Consider the following 18,791-nt stretch of genomic DNA (forward strand, 5'->3'; position numbering starts at 1 on the left):
GAGATTTATTTGTATCTTTGTATCCCATAATACCATTTATAATAACAGCTTACAGTTATATCGCACTTTTCCCTCAGTAACTTTTAAAGATAGGTATTTTTAAATGGTATTGGTCTTTTTGTTCTATGCATTTCCAAATAAATCTCTTCTCTTTCCCTTGCCTGGTGACCTATCACTTGCACCAAAAAATAAAAAGAGAGTTCAGAAAAATTAACCAAGAAAAGACATCAATAGATTCTTGTACTATATACATTGACTTATACCCATAAGCCCCCACCTCTTCAGAGGAGGGAAGAAGGCTCATTTTTCTTCTTTGTTAGAGCTAGGCTTACTCATTGTAATTATAGAAAATCATTATCATCATTATTAATTAGCTCTTTCCAGTCACATTGTCATCATTTTGTATATTGTTTTTCTGGTTCTGCTCACTTCACTCTATATTAGTTCACATAAGTCTTCCCCAACGTCTTTGAATTCATTGTGTTTGTAATTTTGTTGGAATTCAAATTCCTTGATCCTAGGGATTGTTCCCTTTGTATCTTTAGTGCTTAGCGCATAGTAGGTGCTTAATAAATGCTTATTTACCACTGCTATTCTAAAGACATAAAAAGACAAAAAAAAAAAAAATCAACCAGAAAAGAATGTATTTGTATAAAAATATTTACAGCAATTCTTCTTAAGGTGGCTAAAAATTGGAAAGTGAAGGGATGCCCATCAGTTGGGAAATGGCTAAGCAAGCTGTGATATATGATTATAATGGAATATCATTGTGCTATAAGAAATGACATGCAATATGATTTTGAGAAAATACCTGGAAAGACTAACAGGAATTAATGCATAGTGAAATGAACAGAACCAGGAGAACATCGTACATAGTAACAGCAATATTGTTCTATGAAGAATGACTTAGCTAATTCTCAGCAAAGATCCAGGACAATCCCAAAGGAGTAACGATGAAGCATACTGTCTGCCTTCAGAGCAAAGATTGCTCTATCTGAAGCATGCTATTTTTCATTTTCTTTATTTTTTTCATTTATTTAATTCATTTCATTTTATTCATCTTCTTATACAAAATGACTAATATAGAAATACTTTACATAATTGCACATGAAAAAATGAATAAATACTTTTGAATTTAAATTTAATTAAAGTTATCTGATAAATTAATCAACTATAAAAAAAATAAATTCTTTCTGATTGACTCTTATGTCACCTTAGTATTCTATTACATTTGTGTGGTAGTGATATTCTACTATTCCCTTTTTAAAGATGAGGAAATGGAGGCTCATCTTTAAGTAATTTTCTCAATGATGCACAGCTAATAAGTGTCACAGCTGGAAGTGGAATCAAGTCTTCCTGGCTCTTAACCTATCATGCTTCCTACTACATAATAAGCACTAAATTGATATTGGATGATTGACTGATTGAATGAATGAAAAAAAAAAAGCCCAAGGTTTTCCTACAAGTCACCTGGAACTAGAACCATTCTGATCACATACATAGTTTTCCTTCTTTCTTCCCAGAGAGAAGTGCATCTCTATTTCCTTCTCTCTTTCTGGGGCCTGGCTTGATTATAATTGCCCAGAATTTGGGAAATATGGGAAGCTGTTGTCCTTTCTATTTACAATGTTGCTGTCTTATCTGTTATTTATCTCACTTTATATTAGATCATGAATTTGCTTCTCTGTGGTTGTCCTTTACATTGTTTCTTTTTAAAAATATATATATTTTTTTATTTTCAAAATATATGCAAAGATAGTTTTTAACATTCACCTTTGCAAAACCTTGTGTTCCAAATTTTTCTCCCTCCCCTAGATAATAAGTAATTTAATATAGGCTAACCACTTGCAATTCCTTTAAAGATTTTCTCATGCTGCACAAGAAAAATCAGATCAAAAGGGGAAAAATGAGAAAGAAAAACAAATAAGCAAACAACAAAAACAAAAATTTGAAAATATTATGTTGTGATCCACACTCACTTCCCACAGTTCTCTCTCTGGATGTAGATGGCTCTTTTTATCACAAGTCTATTGGAATTGGCCTGAATCATCTCATTGCTGAAAAAGAGCCAAGTCCATCAGACTTGATCATCGTATAGTCTTGTTGTTGCCGTGTACAAGTATCTCCTAGTTCTTCTCACTTCACTCAGCATCAGTTCATGTGGGTCTCTCCAGGCCTCTCTGAAATCATCCTGCTGATTGTTTCTTACAGAATAATAATATTCCATAATATTCATATATCACAATTTATTCAGCCATTCTCCCACTGATGGGCATCCACTCAGTTTCCAGTTTCTTGCCATTACAAAAAGGGCTGTCACAAAACATTTTTGCACATGTGGGTTCTTTTTTCCTTTTTACAATCTCTTTGGGTTACAGACCCAGTAGAGAGACACAGTTTTATAGCCCTTTGGGTATGGTTCCAAAGCGCTTTCCAGAATAGTTGGATCAGTTCACAACTCCACCAACATACATTATTTCTTAGGACACAGTAAGATTCCATTATATTCCTATATACATTACATTTAAACATTCATAACGTTTGGCTATTCATTCCTCAATCCATGGGTATCTACTTGATTTCCACTTCCTTTGAGTTATAAAAATGCTGTCAGGTATTTTGTTGCATACAGTGCTGCTGCCATGGAACCCTCAGACTTTTTCAGAGGAAACGATCACAGGAACCTCTCCCATTTTTACATGGTACCTTGAATTTTTTTTTTTTTTTAAAACATGGAATAAGCCTTTCCCTTATTCAACTCTCCCCATCATTCTAGCCTGTTGAAATCATTTGGTTCCTGACTTCTAATGTGTTAATTTTGTCTGTGTGATCAGCATGCCCACCTTGGGGGCTTTCCATTAGACTGTAAGTTTTTTGAGCTCAGGGACTATCTTTTACCCATTTTTGTATCTCCAGATCTTACCCTGTGCCTGGAGCACAGTAGGGGGCTTAATAAATAATTATTGGTTGTTTGATTGTTCTTAGGTTTCTGATAAAAATCCCAAGCTGTGTTTTTCTCTGGAGGTGGTATTGACTTTGTAGCGGACATGCTGTTCTCAACTTTGGCAGAGAAAACTTTTACATTTTATTACTGTTTGTGTTACAGTTTCTCTGTTGAGCCTAATTGGGAAATTCATATCTTGGTCATAGTGAACTTAGCTGAACTTACAGCTTTCAGGACCTGGGTGTCCTAGGACACTGATTTCTTTTTGGGACCCATGAGCCCACGGTCAGGAGTCGGGGGTGTTTTTCAGGGCCTGCTGCTGTATTTTGTAACTTTGTCCCAATGTTTTAAGGAGGGAAAAAGAAAGCAAAGTAAAAATAGCCTCACAGTTCTGGGAAACAATGCCAGTAGGAGAACCCATGGGGACAGAATCTGAAATAGAAGAAATGGCTTCATTCAGATTCCTTGGAGTTTTGGGGGGCTCAGGATCTCCTAGGCTTTCTCTGGCTAAAGAAGCCCCAAACAGCATCTGGAATCATTTTGGGAAAGATCTGAAAACAACTTAGATCTTGTAATCTCAGCATGGCCCCTGCTGCATCATAGCCCCAGTTGAAAAAAAAAATTAGTATTCAAGCTGGGGTCAAAAACGACAGTGGCTAGAGAGGAGCAGTGCTTCAAGTCCATCAGAAATGGGTTCAAATCCTGCCTTTGGCACTGTGATTGTTTTTTGGGGGAGATGGGGATGGGGAACAAGATTATTAAAAAAAAAATTAGTCCCTCCCCTTCCAAGATATTTAAAGACAAAAAAGTTTCTCCAAAATCTTACCTTGTGGTTATCGAGGCTTTTTTTTTTTTTTTTGCACGCAAGTAATAATAATAGACTTTCTCCTCATTACATAATCTGTTATTCTGTATACCAGACCTTGGTAACTTGTCAAAAGTTTTTAGAACCCAGCTGTGTCGACTCCCGGCAACAGAGGGCTGCTGCCTCTCCCTCATAGTAAGGATTAGTCACTCTGTACTTAGCTAAATTTAACTTTTTCTCATCCAAATGATATTTCTGTGGGGTTAGGTCTTTACATAACGTTACCAACTGCCTTATGCGGAGAATTTCTCCTCCTTTTGCCAGATTCTGTAGGGCTGGGGGAGAGGTGTGTATGTCTGTGTGTGTGTGTGTGTGTGTGTGTGTGTATGTTCCATGCATGAGTGAATCAGTCCCTTTTCCTTTCATTTTCCTCCTCTTCTCACTCCCCTTTGCTCTCAGCCTTTTATCACTGTGGCCAAGGTGAGAAAAAGGCACTTTCTCCAGTCTCTTAATGGTCTCCACTAATGCACAGGGCTGGGCTGGGCTTCCCTTTTATTCTGAGGCCGCCTAGCTCCCATCTCTAAAGGTTATTCTTGCATGCTTTGATGCCCTTTGGGGCTTCTGAAAGGAAGCTTGAGGTGAAAAAAAGCAGAGAGGTTGGTGAGAAAATGAAGAAGGGAAAAGAAAGAAAGAACGGAGCGAGAGGAATAGAAGTGGGGAGAGGACGACCAAATACTCCTCTCCCTCCACAATCACCAACACCACTGGCACAGCACAGACAGAGCTCAGTGTGAGCCCACTAGTCCTAGGAGGAGCAGACTGAGGGTCTTTAGTTGTACCTCTTAGCTGACCACTGGATGAAAAAGAGATGCAAGAATCCCAGCCCTTAAAGAATGCACGTTTTATCGGGAAGACCCCATGTGGACATAGCTAAGAATATGGGACATATGTCAAATGAACCCATGACCAATTGGGAAGTGAAGTGCACTAGCTGGTGGATGGAGCAAGTGGCAAACAAAGAGCAGAGCTCTGAAGGAAATGAGGGGTCCTCAGAGTAGACCTATCTCTATCTGTCTGTCTGTCTAACTGTCTATCTGTCTGTCTAACTGTCTATCTGTCTGTTTGTCTAAGTATCTACATAGTCTTTAGGAGAGGAAGGATCAGCCTTTGAGAGGGGGTGAGGGAAGCATCTGTGCAAAGGCAAAAAGGCAGGAAATTGAAGTTCATATGTGAGAACAGCAAGAAAGGACAGTTTGGCCAGACTAAAGTATACCTGAAGGGCAGTGATGTACAGTAATGAGTAACTAGAAGGCATAAGAGGTAGAGTGTTGGGTTTGGAGTCAGGAAGACCTGAGTTCAAATCCAGCCTCAGACACCAACTAGCTGAGTGAACCTGTGTGAGTCACTTAACCTTGATCTACCTCAGTTTCTTCATCCATAAAATGGGGATAATTCTAGCTTCTACCTCCCAGATTGTTATGAGGATCAAATGAGGTGGTATTTGTCAAGTTCTTTGCACACCTAGTGATATATGAACACTACAGTTCTGGTGCTGGTGGCTAGAAAAGTAAAGCCTGGTTGTGGGTCAAATGGCTTTAGGTACCAGAGATTGTCATATAATATCTTTGCATCCCAAGGCCTAGTGTCAGGTCTAGAATAAAGTAGACATTTAATAAATTTCACCTACCAGTAGTAAGCACTTAATAAATGCTTGTTGATTGCTTATGGCTAAGAACCTAGGATTATAGAAGATTTTTGCCCATTTTCATGAGCCTAAGAAACTTCTTGTGCCCTAATTCGTCTTTTTTTATTTTTGAAAAGAAAAATGTATTGATGATAACTTTTGATTTTGTGTGACTTACATTTCTCAGTATATCCTTGTCCCTCTCACCCAAAGAGCCATTCCTTCTAATAAAGAATAAAAAAGAAAAAAAGAAACTATTTAGCAAAACTAAATATACCAGTCACATCTGACATTATATGTAGTTTTCCACACCCTTGATCCCCAATCTCTGCCAAAAAAGGTGGGGCAGTGCCCCTTCTTTGGGGCTTGGCTTAATCATTTCACTTTTTTTTTCAATTATTTTATTATTGTTCTTTCCATTTGTGTATCTTTTTTATCAGTATGTTGCTGGTTTTTCTCTTTCCCCTACCTTCCCTTTGCACAATGTTCTATGTCTTCCCTTGGTTCTCTGTAATCATAATCACTGGGCATTGTTTTTCCATCGAGTATAACACCTGTACAGTCAGCTACCACAACTTGTTTAATCATTTCCTGATTGTCCATCCATAATTCCCATCAGTCCTTCTGCTCTCACTTACAGACACTGATTTCTCTTCCATCTTTTTTTTGTCTACTGTTTCAGTAGAGTGATATGGCTGTCTGCTTTCCTTGTCTCCTTCTCTGCTCCCCACAAACAGGTTCCCCCTCCATTGATCCTTCTAATAGCTACCTTCCCATATCCTGCCTTCCTTCTGTGGCTAACATCCTTGAGAAGACCTGCTACCATCGGTATCTTTCCTTCCTTTTCTCTCACTCTCTAATTCATTTTCTACAGTCTGATTTCCAACTTTATCATCCAACCTCCTGTGCTCTCCAGAGTTGAACAGTCATCACTAGCCATATCTAATGGCTTCTCTTTATCTTCCATTTTCTTGACATCTTTAAATGACATTATTGATCACCCTCTGGTCTGGGTTTCCACAGCCTGAACGTCTTGTGGTTCTCCTTCTGATGTATTTTCCCAAGGCTCACAGCCACTAAAGTTGGGTGTGTTCCAGGGCTCTGCTTGGACCCTCTTCTCCTCCTCCTCTCTACAGTTTGACTGGATGATCTCCTATTGTTTAGTTGTCATCCCCTTGCTGATGATTCTCAGGTCTATTCATCCAGTCCTTCCTCTCTTCTGACTTCCAGGCTCACATCTACAACTTCCTCTTAGACTTCTCAAAGACACCTTCAACTCAACATGTTCAAATGTAAATTTGTTATCTTTTCCTCAAATCATCTCCTCTTTCCTATTTCCTTGTTACTAGGTACCACTGTTCTCTGTATCACCTAAGATTGAACCCTATGTGTCATCCTCAACTTCTGTATCTCTCAGCTCTCCCCCTATCCAATATGTTGCCAAGTCTTATTAATTTTTTACCTTTGTGACATCTCTTCCCTATGCCCCCTTCTCTCTGAGAACATCACTCACTGCTCCTCTGGGCATTCAGCACTTCAGGCCCAGACAATTACGGTGGCCTCCCAGTTTCCCTGTCTCAGGTCTCTTCACTGCATCCAGCCTTTATTCAGCTGTTAATTCAGGCTTCCAAGAGTATATCTCCAGCCATGACACCCTCTATTAAATCAACTTCAGTGACTCCCTCCAGCTTTCAGGTTTAAATGTAAAATCCTCTGTTGGGCCTTTGGCAAAGTCTTCACAACTCGTCCCTCCTCCCTTACCAGTGTTCTTATACTTTCCACCCCTCCATGTTCTCTTAGACATTGGGACTCTGGCTTCTCGGCTGGTCCTCAAATGAGACACTTCATTTCCAGATACTTTCTCTGGCTGTCCTCCATGGCTGGAATGTTCTCCCTCCTCATCTCTTCTCCAAGCTTCCTTGCCATTCTTCGAGTCCCAGCTAAAATAACACCTTCCATGAGAAGAAACCCATCCTGATTTCCCCTTCATGCCTACTGGTGTCTCTCTAGTGATTATCTACAGTTTACCCTATCTGTGGCTTGTTTATATGCAATGATTTTCATGCAATCTCCTCCATTAGGCTAGATGCTTGCCTTTCTTTGTATCACTAGGGCTTAGCACAATGGCTGATACATAGTAGACACTAAATAAGAAAAAAACATTTTCTTCCTTCTTTAAGGTTAAAAAGTACACAGGTCTTTGCCAAGATCCAGTGAATTCAGCTGTTGGACAGATCGGGCTTTAGATCCCTCTCCCCTCTGAGTTCTGTCCCCTCCAAACTGACCCTCTGGGAATCTGGATGGTACTCGGTGATGACACATCATTTGCCAGATATGGGGCCCTTGTCAACAGGGAAGAGCTTTCTGTTTTAGAGTTCTCTGAAAATCACACAAAATGATGGTTTTAAATTTAATCCACCCCGGCAAACTCAGCTAGAATGGATAGTTAACGGCTTTTTATCTTTGTGTCTCTTCTGTATTCTTTGTATCCTGAAATGTTTGTGGCTATTAATGATTATTAAGTTCATAATAATAAAAAACATTTTAAAAAATCAGATAGATGGCACAGACAGCAAGTCCCTCACTGGAGATCTTTTGGCAAGTATCACGTGGAAAACAAAGTCTTGTGTTCCTGCCAAGGCCAGGCTGGACTGATGGCCTCCGAGGTCCCTTGCAGGGCTGAGATTCTTTAACCCTCTCTGGGTTAAATGGCTTTAGTCCCTGCTCTGCCTCAGTTTTCATCTCCAGTTGAATGTAAGCTTCCTGAGGGCAAGAAGGGACAGTCTTTTTGTCTTTTGGGTCCGATTCTCTGTGACCCCATTTGGGGTTTGTTTGGAAAAGATACTGGAGTAGTTTCATTTCCTTCTCTAGCTCATTTTACACAGGAAGAAACTGAGGCAAACTTGGTTAAGTGACTTGCCTAAGATCATAGGGATAGAATTTGATTGGAACTCTGGAGGATGAGCCATTCTGACTCCAGAACTGGCACTCTGTCCCCTGGGCCACCTGCTGCCCCTAACACATGGCATAGGGCCTGGTTTATCAGAGACTGGAAGGGACTTTAGAGGCCATCAAATCTAACAAGTCTCTGATGCAGAGTAGGAAACTGAGGCAGGGTAAATGACATACGGAGGGTATCCCAGATTTTTCTGCCCCAAATCCAGCCCTTTCACCACGAATGCAGCCCAGGGGTTGGTGCTTATTGAATTGAATCAAATTTGGACCAGACGTGGTACCTCCCAGTTTGCTTGCCCACCTTCTATAATTCCCTTGGCTCTGAATGACATTCGACTGTTTCCAAAAATGAAACCTTTCCATGGGAAACATTCCAAAGAATGCTTTGAAAGCAGTTCCCGAGGAAGGACCAGGCTGAGCATCAGTAAGGGGTGTGTGTGTGTGTGTGTGTGTGTGTGTCTGTCTGTGTATGTGTGTGGCCCCTCAAGGACACTGACTGATGAGGAGGGAATCCTGCCCTAGGCTCTTACATCTGGAGCTCAAAGGGATCTTTGGGATCATTTTATCATTTTACCCATGGGGGAATCTGGGGCTGGGAAATCAGTCACACAGATAGCAGAGTCAGGATTTGAATCCAGAACCTCTGGTTCCCAAGGTGGGATTTGTTGCACTGCCTCTTTGTTGAATCATTCGCTTATCTTTAGTCGCTCATCAGCCTGGCTTGAGTTATTAGTTATTTTTCTGTAGCCTCTACATGGTTGATGAGTCAGAGTTATGGTCCCACTGCCCAGGCTTAGTATCTAAAGTGCCATATTTATGAAGGGAGGGCAGATGCCTTGCCCTGGCTGGGCTCTGCCCTGGTCACGTTGCCCCAGGAGTATTTGGATCTCTTCTGGTGCCCTGGTCGAGGGGTAGCCGGAGGCCGTGTTCCCGAGTGCTAGGATTGGAGGGGACCCATTGGCTGGCCAGGGATCCCAAGGGCCAGTGTGTGGAGGATCTGCCCCAGCCACTGGAGGGTGCTAGGGGGCAGGTTTCAGTTGCATGGTCCAGCCTGTTATACCTTATTCCTTTGCTCCGTGCCCTTGCATGTGACAATCCGTGTGCTTTTCACGGTCTGTCCCTCAGACCTAGAAAGCTCTCCCCCCTCCCCTTGACCACCTCCTGCTTCTATCAAAAAGGGGCTCAGGTCCTACTGTGGGCAAGACTTTTCCCTCGCCCGGCCCTCCTTCCGATAGTACTTTCGCTTTGCTGAAGGAAGTTAGCTGGTTTTTCCCTTTAGACTGTGGACTCCTGGAGAGCTTGGTTATTTGATTTTTCTGCCTTTCTTTGTATCCCAGAGCTTAGCTCAGTGCCCAGCTCATGTTCTTTTATTACGTCCTGTTTGATCCTTCATTACCCCCATGGATTCCAATACTGTCCGTGGGGTTTTCTTAGCAAAGATACCAGCATAGTTTGCCAATTCCTTCTCTGGTGGATTTAGGCCGAGAGGGTAAAGTGACTTGCTCAGGATCATATGAGTTGTACGTGTCGGAGGTCAAATCTGAACTCAGATCTTCCTGACTCCAGACCAGTGCTCCAGCCACCACACCACTTAGTTATCTGCCCAGCACTTAGTAGGTGCTTCAGAAATGCTTGTGGGTTCACTTGATAAAACATTGTCTCCTGAGAGGAAGGGACTGCTCTAAGAGGCAGCGAGTTCCCTCTTGTGACTGGAGATCTTTCAGCCCGCCCTGAGAAGACAGAATCCCTTTGTGGAATGGCAAGGTCTGGGTTGTTCTTGATGGCCCCTGAAGCTCCTTTCAGCTCAGAGATCCCATGACTCGATTATCCTGCTCCTCTGAACTCCTACTCCCATGACTCTCCCTACCCTTCATTTGCAATCTCTTCTGCACTAGTGACATCTCTCCTGTTATTGCTAGGAACTGGGATTTATTTAAATCTCACTCGATGTCAGTCTCATTCCACCTGTTTGCCTCTGATTGATCGCCCACACTGGTGCTGCAGGCTCCCGGAGTGGGAGGGCCCTGGGCTTCCACCTTTTCCAGATTCCCAAGGCATTGGCCCGGCACACAGTAGGTGCCGTGGGATGACCCATGTGCCTTCCACTCCAAATATTGTGATTCTGTGACCCCTCCCCAGAGGAGGAACTCTGCCCAGAAACTGCTAGATTATGCAGATGCCTGCCTGATTTTTGGTTACAGGCGCTCAGGGAGGCTTTTTGTGTAACTGCCCAAAATAAATAAGCAACTTAGCATGGTTGGCTGGATCCACTTGCACGGCCCATGCCAACCAGGGGGTGTTCAGAGTGGTGTTCACAGGAGAGGAGGAGGCGGTGTCAGGGAGAAGAGGGAGGGGAAGGGGGGAGGATGGTGGTCCCTGCTGGCGACAAGAATGGTCCTGGAGAATACCAATGAGCTGCCACAATAATGGGCTTTCTCCAGCCCTTTAAACTTTTCCAAAGGTTTGCCAGGCTTTCTTTATCCAAGTCTCTCAACCGCCCTGTGAGGTGGGCACTTAGAGCACCGTGGACATTGTATAGATCAAAAAAACCAGTGCTCAGTGGGGTTCAGTGACTGTCGGGGTAACGCAGTTAATATCAGAGGCGGGATTCCAACCCAGTGCTCAGAGGCTACAACACTTTGCTTCTTGAGGCTTTTAATATGGCCAGAGGCTCATGGAGTTAGAGCTAGGAGGAGAACCATTCTCTTTATTTGAGAAATGAAGAAAATGAGAAATAAAATGAATTGACCAGAGTCACATAGATAAATCTCAGAAACAGGATTTGAACCCAGCCCGGTCTGGTGGAGAATCTTGGCTAAGCTTCTACTTTAGAATTGAAGAGCTTTGTCTCTTGTGAGGGACCTTCCACCCCAGGAAGGTGACCTTAGTGTTGGGATACCCATTTTCACTCTATCCCTTCTGGTCCCTTCCTTCCCCAGACGTTAGAAATCCTTCAGAGGGAACTTGGCTTTCTGGGAAGGGATCTTGTCCCATAGTTTGTCCACGATCCCACAGAGAGTTGGACTTTGAACCGGGCTCATCCAACCCTCTATCTAATGATTAGTCTACTCTGGATGGTCCCTTCTATGTCCTCTGTGGCCATAAGCCTTGATTTTCCTTTCAAGAAGGAGTTTAGAGGCTTAACTTGGAGTCAGAAAACCAGAATTTTTAATCTTGCCTTTGACACTGACTTGATCTGTGTAAATCACTTGCTTTCTCTTTGCCTCAGTTTCCCCATCTGTAAAATAGAAATAGCATCTTTCTTACAGTATAATTGTGAGGCTCAAATTGGGTTTCATGTGTGTTCACACACACATATATACACACACACACGAGAGTACTTTCAAATCTTTTTAAAAGTATATAAATGTTAGCTATTATTGTTATTTCTTCATCTCTATAAATGAGGGCAGGGAAAGATCTTATTCAAGGGAGACCTACGGAAGAGGACTCATGGAAGGCAGTGTGCCATCCTGGGTGGCATGCTGGGTCTCAGTTTCCTCATCTGTAAATAAGGAAGTTGGACCCCCATGGCCTTCAAAGCCCCTTCTAGCTCGGAATGGATGACTCCATGATCCAGTGCTGCTGATTTCTTTTATGCCCTGATTCTGTTTTCTCCTCTCCTTGTCTGTTGTCCCTCCAGGATGTCAGCACATGTGTGCCATGGTATCATTCACCCTTCACTGCAGCCCGAGGCTTGTCCTCCTCTTCTGCTCATGAGTGCCGGGGACGACACTGCAGGTGGGCGGTCCAGGTAAGGGCTTGCTGTGGGGGAGGGAAGGGGAAGCTGCTCCCCTGGGGCTGAGAGCCGGCCTGTGCTTCCGAGGTGGGGGAAGGATCATTTTGGCTCCCTTCTCTCTCCGTTTGAAGTCTGTCTGGGGCCTGAGACCGTCACGGGGTAGATGGTAGCTGCTAAATTAGCTTCTCCCAGATATTGACTCCCACTTTCTAAATAGGTGAGCATTGGATTTTTGCCTTTGACTGACAGATGTGAAGAGACCTTCTCCCCAGCCTTCCCCTTCAGGGTTCCGAAGGGCCTGCTATTAGTCATCCTATTGATGTGCTGTAGAGTCAGGGGCCCACTGAGATTGGAATATTTCTCAAACTATTTGATCTTGTTACTCAGCCCCTACCTCTCCCTTACACACACACACACCAGACTAGCTAAGCCAGCAGCTTTCTATTTGAAGATTAATGGCTCTGAAATCAGAACATGGATTCTCTCTTCCTGCACTCCCTGAGTTAAGATGTAATAATACATTCTGCTTATGTCCTTCTTGATCATCAGTCCTGCTCTTCTCAGGTTCATGATTTCAGTGGCTCTTTTTGGGGAATGATCATACCCATTGTATAAATGGGGAAACTGAGGGTCTGGGAGGTGAATCCACAAAGTTTGTTTTAGAATCAGCAATTTAGATCAACTCTGATGGACGTGGCTCTTTTCAACAATGAGATAATTCAGGCTAGTTCCAATGATCTTGTGATGAAGAGAGCCATTTGCACCCAGAGAGAGGACCACAACACAGCATTTTCTTTTTTATTGTTGTTTGTTTGCACTTTTTCCTTCCCATTTTTCTCCTTTTGATCTGATTTTTCTTGTACAGCATGAAATATGTGTAGAAGAATTGCACATGTTCAATATATATTGGATTACTTGCTGTTTAGATGAGGGGGGTAAGGGGAAGGAAGGGAAAAAATTGGAACAGAAGGTTTTTCAAGGGTGAATGTTGAAAATTATCCATACATATATTTTGAAAATAAAAAAACTTTAATTAAAAATAAGAAAAAGAAAAAAGATCATAGATTTAAAACAAAGCTGGAGATTTTTATGAATTAATAAAAAATGAAATTAAATAAAAAAGAAAGGTAAATTAGAACCCAGATCTTCTGAAGCCCACTTTGGGAACTTAGGATGCATTTGCCATAAAGGATGAGGGGAGTAACTGACTGTTCCAAAGTCTTTCAGCTTTTTTTTTTTTTTTTTTTTTGGATGGAAAACTCTCCACAAGTCTCAGTGATAGGTCCTTGATTTTCCACTTGGAAACAGATGTCTCTCTTTATCTCTGGATCTTGAGGAGGGAAAGAAAACTCTTGAAACAAGAGAACAGTCTTTCTTTTTCAAGCTGAGTTTGCTCCCGACTGTGAGACCCCATGATTCTATGAAAATATGATGGATTCCCTATTACCTTCCTTAGACCTGATTGGATCTTTCCATCCCATCCCTCCCAGAATCTGGCCTCTCGCCTGGCTTCTGGTTTAGCTATCCTCTCCATGTTGCTGACTCCACAGAATGAATGTTAATATAATTAAGATTAGCAATAATTACTATTTATAAAACAGATATACAACTATCTGTAGTACCCCTCTGGGACCACATCCCTAATTCAGTCACAAGCTGCATCTCTAGGGGGTGATTAGCATCTTGAGATTCAAAGGTTCTCTTGGCCCCCACTCCTAAAATTCTGGCCTATGAGCCCTCCTCAGAGAGCTTCCTTTGGAAGTCAGGAGATCGGCACAAAGGGAAAGGATTTTCTGAGGTGTGGTGCTGCTGCTTCAAATACCCATGGATTCCATGGGAATCGTACATATTGAGGACCGTGTATCTAATTCTGACCCCAGGTAACAACAGAGTTCTGGTGTTCCTCTATTCCTTGTCTTCTGGTTTCTACCTGGAAATGTTACCTTTGCTGTAGGTGCTGCTCAGCTGAGCTCCTTGAACCCAGTTCTCTCTTAAGCTCACTTTCAACTGCCAGATATATTTCTTCCTTGAAAGTTGTAGAGTTGAATTAGTTTATTAAAGAATCAAGATGAGGAGAAGAGGAAAAAACGAATAGTACAAGGAAGATGGCCTGGGAGAAAATGAAATTTTCTGGGAGAAAGGATTAGTTTGTGGATAAAGAATAGGTTGACAAGGGAGTATAGAATGAGGAGCAGAAAGCCAGATTGTGGTTGGCTATGGGAATGGTAGCATGTGGGTAGCTTGTTAAAGCACAATCCCTTCAGAATCATCCTTAAATCCTGAGCTGATAAGTTTAAAGTCTTTCAAACTTGTCTTTAAAATAAATTGTTCTTCTGCTTCTGCTTACTTCTGTTTGCAACAGCTCATCCAAATCTTTCCAATTTTTTTTTCTTCATTTCTTATTGTGGAAATATTATGTCATCATCATAATTCACTTCTATCATAATTCACTTACTTGTCATTGTCGTTGTTTGGTTGCCTTCAGTCATGTCCAACTCTTCATGACCTTGATTGAGGTTTTCTTGGCAGAGATACCACAGTGCTTTGCCATTTCCTTCTCCAGCTCATTTTTACAGATGAGGAAACCGAGGTAAACAGGGTGAGGTGACTTGCCCACGGTCACACAACTAGTAAGTGTTTGAGGCTAAGTTGGAATTTAGGACTTCCTGGATCTAGGTCTGACACTATCCACTTCACCACCTAACTGTCCCCATTCCCCAGATGATGGGTATTCCTTTAGTTTCCAGTTCTTTACCACTATAAAAAGAGCTGCTATAAATATTTTTGTACATATGGGTCCTTTTCTTTTTCCTTGAATTCCTTTTAGGTAGAGCCTATTTGTGGTTTTGCTGGGTCAAACAATATTCAGAGTTTCATTGCTTTTGGGGCATTGGACCAATTCTGAGCTCCACCAACAAAGCGATATTGGGCAAAAATCTGTTTTCCTGTATTCCCTCAAGTGTCGTTTTTCTTTTTATCATCTTTGTTCATCTGATGGGTATAAGTTTCCTTTAATTTGAATTTTTCTAATGCACCCATTCTCAAACTCTTTGGATCCCTTTACACTCTTAAGAATTATTGAGGACCCCCTTCTACTCTAAGAATTTTTGTTTCTATGGATTTTATCTGATAATATTTACTGTGTTAGAAATTAAAACATGTTAATATTATTATGAACAATTTTGATCTCATGGATTTCCTGAAAGGGTTTCAGGAATCCCCAGGGGCTCCTGCATCTACACTTTGAGAGCCACTGGTCTAATTATTAATGATTTGTGTCTCTGTCTCTGTCTCTCTCATTATTAGGGAATGAGAATAATGTACTCCCTTTTCTCCCAGGGTTGTTATGGGGATCAAATGAGACAATTATATAAAAAACCTTCTCATTTTAGTCGTAGGGTTTTGTTTGTACAAAAAAGCTTAAATTTTTTGTAGTCAGAATTGTCTGTTTGATGTTGGGCTTAGTTTGTTAAGGGACAAGGTGGGTGTGGTCAGGCTTGGATTAGCCACGGCCAGTTCCCCTTGAAGTTCCATCAGAGACTCTCTTTCAAGCGTCATAAAGGGATAACTGGGGAAGACAAGTCTTTCTGCTTCCTTAGTATATTAATACTTAGCTATCTCAGTTATCTTCCCCTTACTTACACTGATTAAAACCATTGAACGGAGAGAATGGTATCAAATCTCTCCTACGCCAAGAGATAACTTTTGGGGGAATGTGGAACATCAGGCATTTAGAACAGGAAGAGATTGTAGCAATCATCTTAATCCTGTCCGACCTTCTAACCCCCATTTCATCTTATAGAGGAGGAGACCGGGGCCCTAGGGACGAGAAATGACTTGTGGCTTAGGGTCTCACAGGTAGCAGGCGGCTGAACTGGGATTGGATGATGCCGTTCCAGGGACTTTACCCCGGTTCCCTTCAAACAAGTTTGATAAACATTTGAGAGAGAATGGATGAAAATGCGTTGATTAAAACTTACTATCTCCAGGTACTATGCTAAGCACTAGGGATACTTGGTTAAAATAAAAACCGTTGGTCCCTACTCCCAGTGAGCTCAGACTGAGCTGGGGGTTAATGGGAAGGAACCTGCTGAAGTCCCCCTAGTGCTGCCCAGCTGGAGTGAGAGGCTTGGAGAGAAAAATAGCAGAGGAAGGAAGGAGAGGTGGGAAAAGGGAGAGAGAGAGAGATAGAGAGAGAGACAGAGACAGACAGAGAGAGAGACAGGGGGGAGAGAGAAAGAGAGAGACAGAGGGAAGAGAGAGAGAGACAGAGAGAGAGAGAGACAGAGAGACAGAGGGGAGAGAGACAGAGGGAGAGAGAGAGAGAGACAGACAGACAGACAGACTTGGGGGAGGGGAGAGAGGGAGAGAGAGACTTTAAGGTATCTCAACAAGTAGGAATGTGAGAAATAAAACTGGACACATGGTTGAGCTTTCTGCTCCCTGCTGGAGATGCTTTTAACAACCAGCAAGAAGCAGGGCAGGATGTGCTAGTGCCTTTGACCCATGGGACTACAAAGCAGGGAGAGGCAGAAGGTGAGCAATTTGCCCCCCCCCCCTCTCCCTCCCTCCCCCTCTCCCTCCCTCCCCCCTCCTCCCTCCCCCCCTCTCTCTCCCCTTCCTCTCTTTCTCTCTCTATCCCTCTTTCCCTCCCTTTCTCTCTCTCCCTCCCTCCCTCTATCTCTCTCTCTTTCTGTGTGTCTGTTACCTTCCCTTCCTCCAGCATGAATTTCAGTTCTAAGTCCTTCACTTCTTAAGTCTGTGACCTCAGGTAGCCTTTCCTAGTCTTATTGTCTATAAAATGGGAATGAGAATAATGTACTCCCTTTTCTCCCGGGGTTGTTATGGGGATCAAATGAGATAATTATATAAAGTACCTTGCAAATTGAAAGCTATTATATAGATGTCAGCTGTGAGTATTAAAAGGGTTTGGGTTTTTTCATTTGTCTTCACCTCCAGACAAGTTCTAGGAGTGCCCATTTCCCCACTCCCTTTCACTCCAAATTCCTGCCTTATAACACTATATAAATATGAGCTGTTTTATCAAGGGATCACAGGTATAGAGCTAGGACCAGAGACCTTCTAATGCAGCCCCTCTCCCCCCCCCTCGCTCCTCCCATTTTACAGATGAGAAAAGCAAGGCTCAGGAGTTTAAAATATTTGTTCAAGGTTGTCATAAAAGCTTAGCTCTGGAAGGGAACCTAAAGATCTGGTCTAAACCCCTTGTCTTCTAATTAAGGAAATGGAATCTTAGAGAGACTGTCAGTATCCCGGCTCACACAGCTGCTAAGTAAAAGTGTGGAAGCTGGCAAAGACCTCCCACTCCAAAATCCAGTATAACTTTCTCTTAGTCACCCTCCTCACCAAGTTGTGGCCGCATAAGCAAGGAGGAAATCCTTTCTTTATCCCTTCAAACTAATTATAGAGACTCTGTCCCTGTCATTGGAGGGGCCTTAGAGGCCCTGAGCCCTGCCTCCCTCTCGTGGGCATTGCCAGGCTCTTGGGAGGGACGGAGGAGCTCGTGGCTCCAGCAGGTGACCCGGCCCGTTGCCGGATGGGGCTAATTGGAGGAAAGCTTTGTTTTCTTCTTCTAGCCACTGAAATCTGAGGCCGTGGGTCTCCTTCGGAGGTCATAAATTTGCCTGTAGTCAAATAGTCTGTCACCATGAGTGCTTTAGAGCAGGAAGGTCAGAGCTTGAAGGGACTAAGAACAGAGTAGCTCAGAGCTCAGAGTTGCTGAGGGAAAGTCAGAGGAATTCTACAGAATCCGGCAAAAAATTCACAAGCATTTATTAGGTTCCTACTGTGTGCTGGGCATTGTGCTAGGATGGAACAAAAGGCAAAGCCGGGGTCTGTCTTCAAGAAGTTTATGTTCTAAAGGGGGAGGCAGCTCATGTAAGCGTCCGTACCTAGACATGTGCATCCGTGTAATGTGTGCATACAGCATGCAGGCAGACAGAACGACAGACCTAGAAAAGCTACAAAACAGAGCATGTGAGCTCTCAGGCCCACATTTATATTTCACTTCCAAGTTTTCAGGTCTGCTCATTGTACCTTTTATATACAGTGAGCTCCCAACATTTTCCTTCCATGGATATTATACCCATTTAACATTTGAAGTAAAAGCCTCAGAGTGGTGACGTGACCTGTCGGAGTAGAGCATCTAGGAAGCATTGGAGGCAAATTTGAACCCAGGGCTTTTTGTCCCTCTAGGTCCAGCATGTGTCCAGTGTTTGAGCAGAGAGGACTTTTAATGCCTGGAGTTCCAAAGCAGAACTGGAAAGACTTTTGAGGTCACCTAGTCTGACTCTATCTCTCTGTCTTTGTCTCTGTTTTTCTCTCTCTGTCTTGTCTCTGTCTCTATTTTTATCTCTCTATCTCTGTTTTTGTCTCTGTCTCTCTCTCTCTGTCTCTCTCTCTCTCTGTCTCTGTTTCTGTCTCTGTCTCTGTTTTTGTCTCTGTCTCTCTCTCATTACTTATTTTAAACAGAAGAGAGAACTCAGGTTAATGGGGTTATGGGATTTTTAGGTGCACATTTAGCTATAAGTGGCTGAGATGAGACTGGAACCCAGTTCTCATAAAGCCGGTGGTCCAGTTCCCAGTCGCGGTCCCACTCCCCTCCTGAGCCCTCGATGCTAACCCCTGTGGGGGAGGCTGGCGGGGA

The 18,791-nt window shown here is 42.7% G+C and overlaps 1 protein-coding gene across 1 annotated transcript in view; it reads left to right on the forward strand.

Moving 5' to 3' along the window:
* PITPNM2 (phosphatidylinositol transfer protein membrane associated 2) overlaps positions 1–18,791 on the forward strand; it is a 252,399-nt gene that overhangs the window by 49,474 nt on the left and 184,134 nt on the right. The window contains exon 2 of the mRNA XM_031948474.1: positions 12,032–12,142. The gene's annotated coding sequence lies outside the window, so the exon portion shown is untranslated. The remainder of the gene's footprint in view (positions 1–12,031; positions 12,143–18,791) is intronic.

This window comes from Sarcophilus harrisii, chromosome 1 (assembly GCF_902635505.1).
Source record: "Sarcophilus harrisii chromosome 1, mSarHar1.11, whole genome shotgun sequence".
Classification (NCBI taxonomy): Eukaryota; Metazoa; Chordata; class Mammalia; order Dasyuromorphia; family Dasyuridae; genus Sarcophilus; species Sarcophilus harrisii.